The sequence below is a fragment of the Rhinolophus ferrumequinum genome, chromosome 16 (assembly GCF_004115265.2).
Source record: "Rhinolophus ferrumequinum isolate MPI-CBG mRhiFer1 chromosome 16, mRhiFer1_v1.p, whole genome shotgun sequence".
NCBI lineage: Eukaryota > Metazoa > Chordata > Mammalia > Chiroptera > Rhinolophidae > Rhinolophus > Rhinolophus ferrumequinum.
Window position 1 is genome coordinate 62,925,497 of NC_046299.1, and position 13,437 is coordinate 62,938,933.

A 13,437-nucleotide genomic window follows, 5' to 3' on the forward strand; every position below is an offset into this window, starting at 1 on the left:
TCTACTTGTACCACACAGAAACTTTAAGATTAATTGAAGTGCTGAATATTATATACCTATATAGGAGGGGGAAGGGAGAGGGAGAAGTAGCAATATTGAGATTTAGGATACAATAATGTTGAATTTGTGACTGACATGGTGAAAGCCTTCTTCTTTTTCTGTTTCTTTCTTTTTTAAATTAAATTTATTGGGGTGACAAGGGTTAGTAAAATTGTATAGGTTTCAAGTATGTAATTCTATAATATGTCATCTATGTATCACATTGTGTGCTCACCACCCAGAGTCAGTTCTCCTTCCATCACCATATATTTGATCCCCTTGACCCTATTTACCATCTCCCCTCCCCCCTTACCCTCTGGTAACCACTAAACTGTTGTCTGTGTCTATGAGTTTTTGTTTCTTTATTTGTCTTGTTCCTTTGTTGCTTTCAGTTTTATATCGCACATATAAGTGAAGTCATATGGTTCTCGACTTTCTCTGTCTGAGTTATTTCGGTTAGCATGATAATCTCAGGATCCAGTCATGTTGTCATAAATGGCAGTATTTCATCTGTTCTTATGGCAGAGTAGTATTCTATTGTGTATATATACCACAACTTCTTTATCCATTCATCTATCGAAGGACACTTTGGTGTATCCATGTCTTGGCCACCGTAAATAATAATAGGATTACCATATGACCCTGCAATCCCTCTCCTTGGTATCTACCCAAAAATTTGAAAATATTTATCTGTAAAGATATATGTACTCTGATGTTTATGTTTATTGAAAGCCTTCTTCACCTTTTTGCGGTGACGATCAGATATATCCAAATGATTATATCCAAAATTTTTATACATAAAAATAATGTCATTTATATACAAAGCAGCCCAAATTGTTATTATTAAATGCATAAAATAGTAAAAATATCAACTTTTTGTTTTTTGTGGATTTCTGACTTTTTGAAAAAAAAACGTGAAATTAATTAACACAGTGTACGAGTTAAGCAAGATAGAAACAATTCAAAATCCACAAAATAAGAGTAATATGTTGAACTATTTTTTAAAGTTTGGTATGACATTTATTGTGAATACAGTTTAAAAATATGCAGCAGGCAGACTTTCAGTTCTCACTCCAACATGTAAAGAGTTTGGAAATCACCACTCCCATTCTTACATCAAGAAAAAAAAATGGAACATACTGAAAATCAACAACTCTTAGATCTATCAGAGAATTGAGGTCCCAGGGAAAACTGATACCTCTAAAACTGGAGAGATGGGTGAATGTAGAACAGTAGCTTACCATGGACAGAAGTGGCTGGAATCAGTATCAGGGAAGGAAAGCTTAGACTATAAGTGACAAACTGCAGAGGCTGAGTGTGGACTAATTTAACACTTAAAAATTCCTGGGACCTAGTCTTAACAGGACCTTACACTTTTGTGAGTTTTACCTCCAGGAGTCCTATGAAATTCTTGTGGGGAATATTTGAGAAAATCCCCTCATGCTTTCCAGCAAGGAAAGAAGAAAAGCAACCATTTTGAAACAAGCCAAGAGCATTCTGTACTCTTGCTGCCTTCAAGGGAAGCTACTTTACCAGAGTCTAACCAACCTGGGAGAAGGGAAACGCCCAACTCCAGTGCCTCTAGCCTTCCTATCTCACCTTAGGGGAGAAGAAGCTAAGAAGCCCATGGAAAGTCACAGCCCAAAGGAACAGAGTTACTAAAAGAATGAGACCTACTCACAGGATTACAGAACACATCCTCTCAACCCACACCTTACCACCACACCAACAGGACTCCTGTATAATAACAGAGTGTGACAGCTGAAAGAACTATAATGAGTCTATTTAAGAAGGAATTTTTATTCTTAAGAAGGAGTTTCTAGAGAAATCCAAAGATGAAAACAGGGACACAAGAGGAAACTGAAGCCTCAGACACCTACAGATACAGCAAACAGTAAACACAGTGAAAATCCTAGCCAAATAAACATAAATATTCACACTAAAGACCTATTTATCTCAGTTCCTATTACCCAATACATCATGTCTGGCTTTCAGCAAAAAATTACAAGTCGTGTATAAAAGCAAGATGAAACACAGTTTGAAGAGACAAAACAAATACCAGACTCAGATATGGCATAAATCTTTCCATTATCATACTGGAAATTTGAAACAATTATGAGTAATACGTTAAGGGGTCCAATAAAAAGTGGACAACATGTAATAATAGATATGTACTGTAAGCAAGAAATGAAAATTCTAAAAAGAAAAACATAGAAATGAAATGTTAAAAAATCAAAAACATTGTAAGAGAAATGAAGAATGTCTTTGATGGGCTTATTAATAGGATAAATACATTTGAGAAAAGCATCAGTTAGCTTGAAGATATATCCATAGAAACTCCCAAAACTGAAATGCAAAGAGAAAAATGAAAAAAAAAAATGGAACAAACTATTCAAGAACTGTGGGACAATTACAAAAAGTGTAACATATGTGTAATTAGAATACCAGAAGGAGAAGAGAGAAAAGAACAGGAAAAATATTTAAAGTGATAATGGCTGAGGATTTTCCAAATTGATAACAGACACCAAGCCAAAGATACAGGAAGCTCAGAAAACATCAAGGCGCAAAAATACCAGAAAATCAACACCTAAACACATCATATTCAAACTGCAGGAAACCAAACACAAAGAAAAGTTCTTGAAGAAGCTGGAGAAAAAGTACAACTCATCTATAGAGGGTAAAGGATAAGAATTATACTATACTTCTCTTCACAAACCATTCAAGCAGGAAGAGAGTAGTGTGAAATATTTAAAATATCAAAATAATATACCACCAATTCAGAATTCTGTATTCAGCAAAAATATCTTTCAAAAGAGAAGAAATAAAAGATTTATCAGACAAGAGCCTGCCCGGTGACTCAGGAGGTTGGAGCTCCGTGCTCCTAACCCCTAAGGCTGCCGGTTCGATTCCCACATGAGCCAGTGGGCTCTCAACCACAGGGCTGCCAGTTTGACTCCTCGATTCCCACAAGGGATGGTGGGCTGTGCCCCCTGTAACTAACAACGGCAACTGGACCTGGAGCTGAACTGCACGCTCCACAACTACGATTGAAAGGACAACAACTTGACTTGGAAAAAGTCCTGGAAGTACACACTGTTCACCAATAAAGTCCTGTTCCCCTTCCCCAATAAAATCTTAAAAAAAAAAATTTCTTAGACAAAATAAAAAGAAAAATACAACTGAGGAAATCAGTCATCAGCAGTCCTGCCTGACAATAAATGTTTAAAAATTTTTTCAGAAAGAAGGAAAATGATATAGATCAGAAAATCAGATATACATAAAGAAAAGAAGAGCATCAGAGAAGAAATAAATAAAGGTAAAATTAAACCTTTTATTTCCCTTATTCTTAGTTGATATAGATAACTGTTTGCTCAAATGATAATAGCAGCAATGTATTGAGTGGTTATACCTTGTGAATAAGTGAAATGAATGACAGCCAATCACAGATGATGGGTGGTAGAAATTGGGATTACCCTGTTATAGGCACCCACACTGCACATGAAGCAGGATGGTGTTATTTGAAGGTGAACTCAGTAGTTTTAAATATATACTGCAAACTCTAGGGCAACCCCTATAATATTTTTTAAGTATAACTAAATGCTGAGATGGGAGAGAAAATGGAATCCTAAAAATGCTCAGTTAAAACCAGAGAAAGCAGAAAATTAGGGAAGATTTAAAAAGACACCAATAACAAGTATAACAAATAGAAAATAACGATTGGTATGTTAGCTACTAATCCAACTATACCGTGAATCACTTTAAATACATATAGTCTAAATGTACTAACTAAAAGACAGAAACTGACAAGTGGATGAAAAAACAAAAACCCAACTATGCTGTTTACAAAAACCCACTTTAAATATAAAGGGATGGAGAATGATACAGTGTTTCCCCGAAAATAAGACCTAGCTGGAGAATCAGCTCTAAGGCATCTTTTGGAGCAAAAATTAATATAAGGTTTTATTTTACTATAATATAAGACTCGGTTTTATATAATATAATATAATATAAACCCAGGTCTCATATTAATTTTTGCTCCAAAAGATACATTAGAGCTGATGGTCTGGCTAGGTCTTATTTTCAGGGAAACAAAGTATACCACACTAACACAAATCAAAAGAAAGTTGGGATAGCTATCTTAATTTCAGGCAAAACAGATGTTAGAAATATGTATATATATAAAACAGGAATAAAGGGGAGCATTACCTAATGATAAGGGAGTCAATGCTCCAAGAAGACATAACAATCCTTCACGTGTATGCACTTAACAGCAGAACATCAAAATTCCTGAGGCAAAAACTGATAGAAATACAAAGACAAATAAACAAATTCACTGTTACAGTTGGTGACTTCAACACATCTCTCTCAGTAATTAACAAATCCAGCAGACAGAAAATCAGTAAGAACAGTTAAACGGAACACACCATCAATCAGGAACGTCTAATTGACATCTATAGACTGTTTCATCTAACAACAGAAGATTGCACAGTCTTCTCAGGCTCACATGGAATATTTTCATATGCCACGTTCTGGGGCATAAAACAAGGCTAAGATATTTTCCAAGGTCATTTAACTTTCTTAGAAAGATTTTCCTAACTGGTGGAAGACAATAGAACTATCACGGGGTAAAGGAGCTGGGGAAGTTTTCCAGGAAGAGAAGATTCAGGGGGGCGTGTCCCATGTGCCCCAGGGAATAGCAGCCACCCATGGATGGAAGCTAAAAGAAGGCATGTTCAATTCAAATATAGTCACCTGATCTTTGACAATTAGGATTTGAAATTATAAATACAATATCAATTGCATTAGCACCAAAAAGTCGTGAAGCGCTTGGGAATAAGTGTAACAAAATACAGAGGGTGCCAAAAAAATGTATACACATTTTAAGAAAGAAAAATTAAAATTGTGTTACTTAATATACACCAATAACAAAAGGTGAATACAAGTTAAACGTATACATTTTTTGGTACCCCTGATATGTACAAGATCCTTATGAGGTTAACTACGAAATTCTGATGAGAGAAATGCTTTAAAGCCAAAAAAAGGGAGAGGTATTTCATGCTCTTAGATAGAAAGACTTAATAGTGCTAAGATGTCAGTTCTCAGCTTAATCTAAAGATTTAATACAATCCCAAACAAAATCCCAGTAATTTATTTGGTGACTATTGACAACTGATTCTAAAGTTAATATGAAAAGGCAAAAAACTGGAATATATAACACAATATTGAAGAGGAAAATAAAGTTGGAAGACTGACTTCAAACATTACTATAAAGTGACTAATCGAAAGGATGTGGTATTGGAAAAAGAATAGACAAATAGATCATTGTACAGAATACAAAGCCCAAAAATAAACCCATACAAATACAGTTAACTGATCTTTGACTGAGGGGAAAAGGCAATACGATGGAGCAAAGATAATCTTTTCAAAAAATGGTGTTATAACAATTGGACATTTACATGCAAAAAAATTAATCTAGACACAGACTTAATACCACTCACAAAAATCAACTCAAAATGGATCACAGACCTAAATGTAAAATGTGAAACTAGAAAACTCCTAGAAGATAACATAGGAGAAAACCTAGATGACCTTGAGTATGGCTATGGCAATGACACAATCCATGAAAAAAATAATTAATAAGCTAGACTTCATTAGAATTAAAAACTTTTGCTCTGCTGAACACAATGTGAAAAGAATAATAAGAAAAGCCACAGACTGGGACAAAATATTTCCAAAGACACATCTGATAAAGAACTGTTATGAAAGATATACAAAGAACTCTTAAAACTCAACAATAAGAAAACAACCCAATTTAAACAAAAGAGCCAATGACCTGAACAGACACCATATGAAAGAAGATATATAAATGGCAAATAAGCACATAAAGAGATGACATCATATGTCACCAGGGGAATACAAATTAAAACAGCAATGAGGTAACACTCTACCTATTAGAGTGGCCAAAATTCAGAACACTGACAAAAAATATTGATGATGTGGAGCAACAGGAACTCTCATTCATTGCTGGTTGGAATGCAGAATGGTACGGCCACTTTGGAAGACGGCTTGGAAGTTTCTCACAAAACTAAACAAACTCTTACCACGTGATCCAGCACTTGTAATCCTTGGGGTTTACACAAAGGAGCTGAAGACATGTCTACACTGAAACTTGCACTCAGATGTTTATTTGTACTTGCCAAAACCTGGAAGCAACCAAGATTTTCTTTAGTAGGTGAATGGATAAACAAACTGTAATACATGAAGACAATGGAATATTATTCAGTGTTAAGAAGAAATGAGCTATCAAACCATGAAAAGACATAAAGGAAACTTGAATTAATATTATTAAGTGAAAGAAACCAATCGGAAAAGACTCTATAGTGTGTGATTCCACCTCTATGACATTCTGAAAAACAAAACTATGGAGACAGTAAAAAGATCAGTGGTTGCCAGGGATTGAGGGGAGAAGGAGGGACAAATAGGTGAAGCATAGAGGATTTTGAGGGCAGTGAAAATACTCTGTGTGATACTATAATGGTAGATATATGTCATTATGCATTTGTGGAACCCTCTAGAATGCACAACACCAAGAGAGAATCTTAATGTAAACTACGGGTTTGGGATGATCACCATGTGCATGGGATGATCACCATGTTCATCAGTTGTAACAAACACACCGCTCGGGTGGGGGTCTTGATAATGGGGGAGGCGGTGCCTGAGGGGGGGTAGGGAGTATCTGTACCTACCACTCAGTTTTGCTAAGAACCTAAAACTGCCCTAAAAAATTTTTATTGTTTTAAAATTTTTAATGGGCAAAAGACATGAAGAGACATTTCACTGAAGTAGATATGCGTATACACATGGCAAATAAGTATATGAAGAGATGTTCAACATTACCAGGCATAAGAGGAAGGAATGAGATATCACTGCTCACCTATTATAACGGGGGGCAAGTAATGATACCAAATGCTGGTGAGGATGCAAAGAAATTGGATCTGTCAGTCATTGCTGGTGGGAATGTCAACGGTACAACCACTCTGTAAACAATAAACATACTCTTACTACACATGTGATCCAGGATTTACACTCCGGGTCATGAATCCCAGAGAAATGAAAACTTATATCCACACAAAAACCTGAACACAAATGTTTGTGTTTGACTCATAATAAACTGTTAACAACCAAAATGCCCTTTACCTGGTGAATGGTTATACAAATTGTGGTATATCTATACTATGGAATACCTACTCAGCAATGGAAAGCCAACTATTGATCCTTGTAACAGCTTGTACGGATCTCAAAAGCATTATGCTGAATGCTCTAAAAAGAAAGTCTATAAAAATAAAATGTGGGTAAAATAAATATTCATACTTAAAAGTTCCTGGAGTGGGCATTAACAAGCCAGGTTTCTGGTCCTGTTTCCTCCAGATATTCATTTTGGTCTGATAAATTAAATATGTAGGGCCTTGCATCTAAACTCAACCATTTCTGTCTGACAACCAAAGATAAAGCATGCATTCCTTTCACTGGCTGCGTCACCCAGTGGGAGAGAGAAAATGTGAAACGGAGACAGGTGAGTGTGTTAGGGGAAATGATCCATGAATGTCAGTTAGCAAGAAGGGCTCTGTCGCCTTCTGAGGGGTCCAGGACCAGACAGGTTTAGAAGGACCCTTCTGCACAGAGAGCTTCACCCCCTCTCATCCCGCAGTGACTTCTGGGAGATTAATCTCTGGATGAGGGGACTCATGCAGTCAGGGCAGGGCCTTTAATGGGTTCCCAATCTAACACAGGTTGAGAAGTGGCTCACCCTATCACAAACTCCACAAAAAGAACACTTTGTTTAAAATTGTCCTCTAGAGGCGAAGTAGTATCATTCAGCCAAATATATCCATCCAAAGCAGATCATTAAAAATAATGGTTAGAAAAGAGACAGTCCTTACCTGTCTGTATCAAGCTTAACTGACCAAAGGGCCTTCACTTCAACACAGAAAAGAAACGTGTGAGAACAGCTGAGGGGTGGAGAAATGAAAGCATTTCCTCACATGACATTCCAAGTGGCTGTAGGAGAAAACTAGTCTCGAGCTCCTTGCCTGGGCTTCCGTCACCAGATTCCCCTCTAGGTTCCTGAGTTTCAAGGGTGCTTCCCACTATCTACGAAGTACAATAGAACAAGCTGGTATATAAAGGTCAAGCTGGAAGTCACTATTTCTGTCGAGAGAGAGAGAAGTATCTGTCGCTCCCAACACCAGTAGATAAGCGGAAAGTCAGATTAAGAAAAATCATAAAAGAAAACTGCAACTGATTATTAAAGCATATGGAAAACTGTCCACCCCTACATGTAATCAAAGAGATGCAAATGGAAACAACCAGGAGGCCCATTTTTCATCCATCAAGTTGACTTCAATGCTAAACACACTCAGTGCTTGTGAGGTTGCAATGAAACTTCCTCTCAGAGAACTTACTCCGAGTGCAGCCAATTTGAAACATTGATTTATAAAGCAATTTGGCAACACTTATTAGGAGCCAAGGGATGTCCATCCTTCCTATCAAGTTATTCATCTTTTGGGAATTTATGCTAACAATTTAATTGACACGAGTTAATTAACAATTTAATTGGCAAATCTCAGAGAGATTTGCCGTGGCATTATTTGTAACAGTGAAAAAATGAAATGCCAAATGTTGGTGGTCTTCTGGATTCTTTCTGCCCTGGCCTCTCTCCTTGAGTCACTCTACCCACTCTAAAGTTACCAACTGTCAGCCTACCACCTCCAGTCATGTCTCCAGCTCCTTGTTCTCTCTTGAGCTCCTGCTTGCTGTTCCCAGCTGCCTATTAAAACAACTCGAATGAATGCTCAAGACTGAAATCATCTTCCCTCCACCTCCCTGTCCCAATAAATGGCACTACCACCTACCCAGCTGCTCCAGACAAGCCTTCGGGTCTTTCTCGTCTCCTGCCCTTCACTCTCCATCCTTTTCTTCGCCATCTCCAAAATCTCTCTTCATCCATTTCTGCCCAGCCCCACAGCCACTGGCCTGGTCTAAGCTAGCAGCATTCCCAACCTGAATGACCACTTTATTCTCCCAAATGGTTTCCTTGCACTCAGCCTTACCATTGTCCCAATCCATCCTCCATCCTGCAGAGACGTCTTCCTAAAACACAAATCTGACCATGTTACTCCCTCCGCGTTAAAACCTTCATTGGCTTTCTATTCTCCACAGGATCATTTCAGGTTCCAAACTCCTGAACAAGGCTGACAGCTTATGGGACCTCCAGTCCACCCCTCCACCCCTCCAGACTGATCTTCAGACACTTTCCTTGAAAGCAAGATGTTTCTCCATGCTTCAGATGCAGCCCTCTCACCTCCTGTCCTTCCCAGGGGCTGTGTGGAGACGTTCCCACCTGGAACGACTTCTTCCTCTTCCCCACAGGCTGAATGACCCAGCTACCCAATCAATGAGTCCATGGGGAGCTGTCTGTACTCTGTGGACCAGCATCAGGCAGAAATGACACTGACACATGGAACAATTAAATATTTTAATGACACTTTGTTTAAATGCGCAATGCATTTCCTACAAAGCCAGATGCTTTTCTACACCTCTTTAATCTATAGAAGAGTAAGTTCTGACAGTTAAGTCTCAAAATCTACCTCTTGACTGGCACCAGCTCACCATGATCTGGTCCTTTCCAGTGTTCTGTGATCTCCTTCCTGCTTTTGTTCACAACCAAATCTGTTTAGACAACATTGGGCTATTACAACAGTTTTTAGCTAAAAGAATTATAGGGCAGAGGAGGTCTACAGCCAAAGCAAGGGAAAAAAAGGCAGTTAGCAATCGAGCTGCCAGTAACCAAGAATAACATGAAGACCAAGCCTGGGGAAGGGGACTTAGCCAAACAGTCTCAGGGAGGAGAAGTCTGGGAGGAAAACAGCTAAAAACATTGGCCTCGGGGCCAGTAAAACTCAGAAGGAAATAGGAATAGCAAAGCATAGTGGCTGAGAAGTCAGTTTTTGAGGTCAGAGATGGATTGACCCTTGTTCACCTTGGATAACTTATTTTTTCTCTTTACTCATCTGTAAACATGAGTTTTATGTGTGACACACGGTAGCTTCTCAATAAATGCTAGCTTTTCATGTCATTAATGTTGATTATACGGTGAGGGCAGGGGATGGCTCAGAGACACACCTGCAAAATTAGGCTTGAGAGCAGAAGTGGCTTCACCAGTGGGGCTGCAGGTGGCCTTGGCCTGGCCTGTGCACCCCAGTCCTTATTACTGAAAGTGTGGTCCCTCACACTAGCCACTCTGGCATCACCTGGGAGCTGTTAGAAATGCATACTCAGGCCCTTCCCAGCCTCCTGAGTCAGAATCTGCATTTTAACAAGATCACCTGATGGTTCCTCTGTACAAGTTAAGATGGCACCACCCTAGGTCCTGTCAGCTTGTTTGGAAGAACCAGTTGCAGGCAGGCAATGGCTGCAGCCAGTCAGAATTTGGAGAGAGAATTGCTGTGTCAGGTAACCAAGGAGACCCCTAACTAAGGCTGGTCAATGTTGCAGGGAACTTGGGTAGCCACTGTCTTAGCTCAGAGGGGAGAATCTCACGGAGGACTTCCCAGAGGACAAGCAGAGGTAGTAAAACCAAGATCAGCTGCCCAACGTCTGGGCTTGTGTGGCCTGTACATAGAAGCTGTGAGTGGAAGGGACATACAAAAGGGGGTATTGTGGGGGGAGGGGCAAGTACCCCGGCCAGAGACTTGGGGTACTGAGAGGGGAGAAACGGTCAACAGGGCTGTCGTGCAGGGTGTCATGCGGGATCGCTGGTCCCGCTCCTCACATAAGAACGCAGGACATGGCGAGGCCAAAAAGGAACACCCATGGAGCCATAAATAGGGGAGTCGTATCACTATATTCTCGATGGCGGCTGGGTTGGAGACACAGGAAGCAAGAGCCACACGATCCGCAACCTGCCATCCACTTCTCTGCCAACCAACCAACCCCACTTGCTGACTGCAATCCGCACTTGCTAGCTCAGCCACCATCTTCTGGCCAGCCCCCCATTTGCTGCTAGCGTAGCCACGGCAGTTATATTAGTGGCCAATGGCTCACTGGTTACAGCTGATGGCCAACTAGCCACAGCTGATGGCCATCCAATCATAGTTGATGGCCATTTACTACCCGAGTCAGCACCTTTCCACGTGAGACTGAGAGCCTGGAGGGCTGTTTTTCTTGGCGCTCTCATATAGGCTGTATGCCTGGCCCACACTTCCCCGGCCTGCCCAGAGCTCTTCCCAGGTTCAGCAGGCCCCTCTGAGCAGGCCCGTTCCTCCCACCAGAGCCTCAAGTCCAGTGATCAGGACTGATGGAGAGAGGAAACCTGGGCAAGGGGCGGCACCCAAGAGTCTCTCCAGAAATGTTTACATCGCTTTCCAGATATTCCTTCAGGCTCAAAACACACTTCGTAGAGAGTATCATTACATTCGTTTTGTAGAAGGGCAAAGTAAACATTACTTTAAAAATCAAAGGATTGATGCATAACAACTTAGCCAAAGTAAATTCCATTGAGCACTGATGTGCCAGGCTTGGGGGTTTAAATGCTGGGAATTCAACAAATAGGACCCCGCCTCTACCCCACAGGGTCTGGCTGACCAGAGTGAGCAGCGAGTCTGCAGGCATCTGAAGAAGTCTCGTAACTTCTCTTCAAGCTTGCAAACAGCACTCGCCTGTCTCTATTCTGAATTTAAATGAATAGTCCTCACTCCATGTTGGTCTTTTCAAAGAGTCCAACAATGACTTGCACCTTGGAATCCACTCCTGCATTTCCTATTTTGGTGAGTGATATACAGAGGGTGCCAAAAAAATGTATACACATTTTAAGATAATATTGCTTACAATGTGTATACTTTTTTTGGCACCTCCGATATTTGTGAAAAGTTAGTATTCCTCTTAATTCCTTTCTTTGTGTTCCCTTCTCCCATCCCCGCTAATTACATTCCCATCCCCATGGACTCCCTTGGGTCCTGTGATGTGCTGAAGAAGACTGCTTCTGACCCGTGAGGACCAATTATTACATCTCCAGGAATCTTGCAAGCTGGTTGTTAAACACAGCCACGGCAAAAATGAAGTTACAGAAACTTCCAACTTAATAAACTATATAAACAGTATGCCCCGAAACTCACCATTGCCTAATAATTTTACTACACTTTACTAGTGTCTATGCTTTCAAGATTATTTAAATCCATTGCACGTATATGGGAGAAATGATGTACAATGATAGGCTGGTGCATATCATTCCAACTTTATGTTCAGGGATATCACATCGAGAGCTTGGAATTGACCATCGTGGCAGTATTTACACCACAGAAATTGGCAAAAGCTACAAATCAGGGCTTGGTTTGTTGTTCTGTGGATTGTCTTGACTGAAGAAAGTGGTGGAAAAAACATTAATAATGTGAATTAAACCTGAAAGTGTGTCATGTCTGTCGCTGTTACATTGTGAATAGAACAAAACCTCAGAAAATATTCTTCCAGAATTCAAAAACTATTCAGTTCAGCAAATAAGTCACTCACAGCATTGACAGATGAGTGAAGTTAGTACATTCACCTTCATTGCTTACCTTTCTTCTTGTCAATATAAAGTATCAGCCAACATTCATGTTGGAACTACACTCCTTGCTCAAATGCAGACATAGGCTGACTAAGGATACAAGAGTGCAGCCAAATTCCATGCAAATCAACTGGCTAAATGGAATTTGCAATAAAGAATATTGTAGATTTTATTACTTGTAAATGTAATAGTCATAAAATTTTAATGAACTTATAGATGTATAGATGTGCATGTTTGGGGTTTTTCACAGTGCTGGCAGCACCTGCTCTGAGTCTCTCTACATCACCATTGCTGTTTCCTGACGCTAGTCAATCTCATTATTCCAGGCTTCCCCGCTCCAATCTCATACCCCTATTACTACCAAAACAATCTTTTTAATATTTCACTGCAATCATGGTATCCCCCTCATTAAATGGCTCCCCAGCAACGTCGGAATGAAATGAAAGCCATAGAAGGCTTCCCTTGCCCTGCCCTTTCAACACTGTAGCATCCTTTCTTATCAGATACCAACACTCACACTTCACTGAAATGAAGCCCAACTGCCTGTCATTCCCAGAATATGCTTTACTCTTTTATGCCACTGGGCCTTTGTATGTGCTTTTCTCAGCCTCTCCCCATCTCCCCCCTTCCACCTCCTGCTACTTCCCACCTAGCATTCAAACCATACTCAAACATCACCCCTTCCAGGAGCCTGCACCATTTCAGCTCTTGCTACCATCATGGAGTTGTTATGCAGGTAGTACTTTTTGGCTCCCCCACTCACCTGCAAGATGCTCTGAGCAGAGAGAGGTGTCCCC

At 40.0% G+C, this 13,437-nt stretch overlaps 1 protein-coding gene across 1 annotated transcript in view; it reads right to left on the reverse strand.

The window, feature by feature from the left end:
• Window positions 1-13,437, reverse strand: part of FRMPD2 (FERM and PDZ domain containing 2) — a 154,919-nt gene that overhangs the window by 140,566 nt on the left and 916 nt on the right. The gene's annotated exons all lie outside the window — the stretch shown is intronic.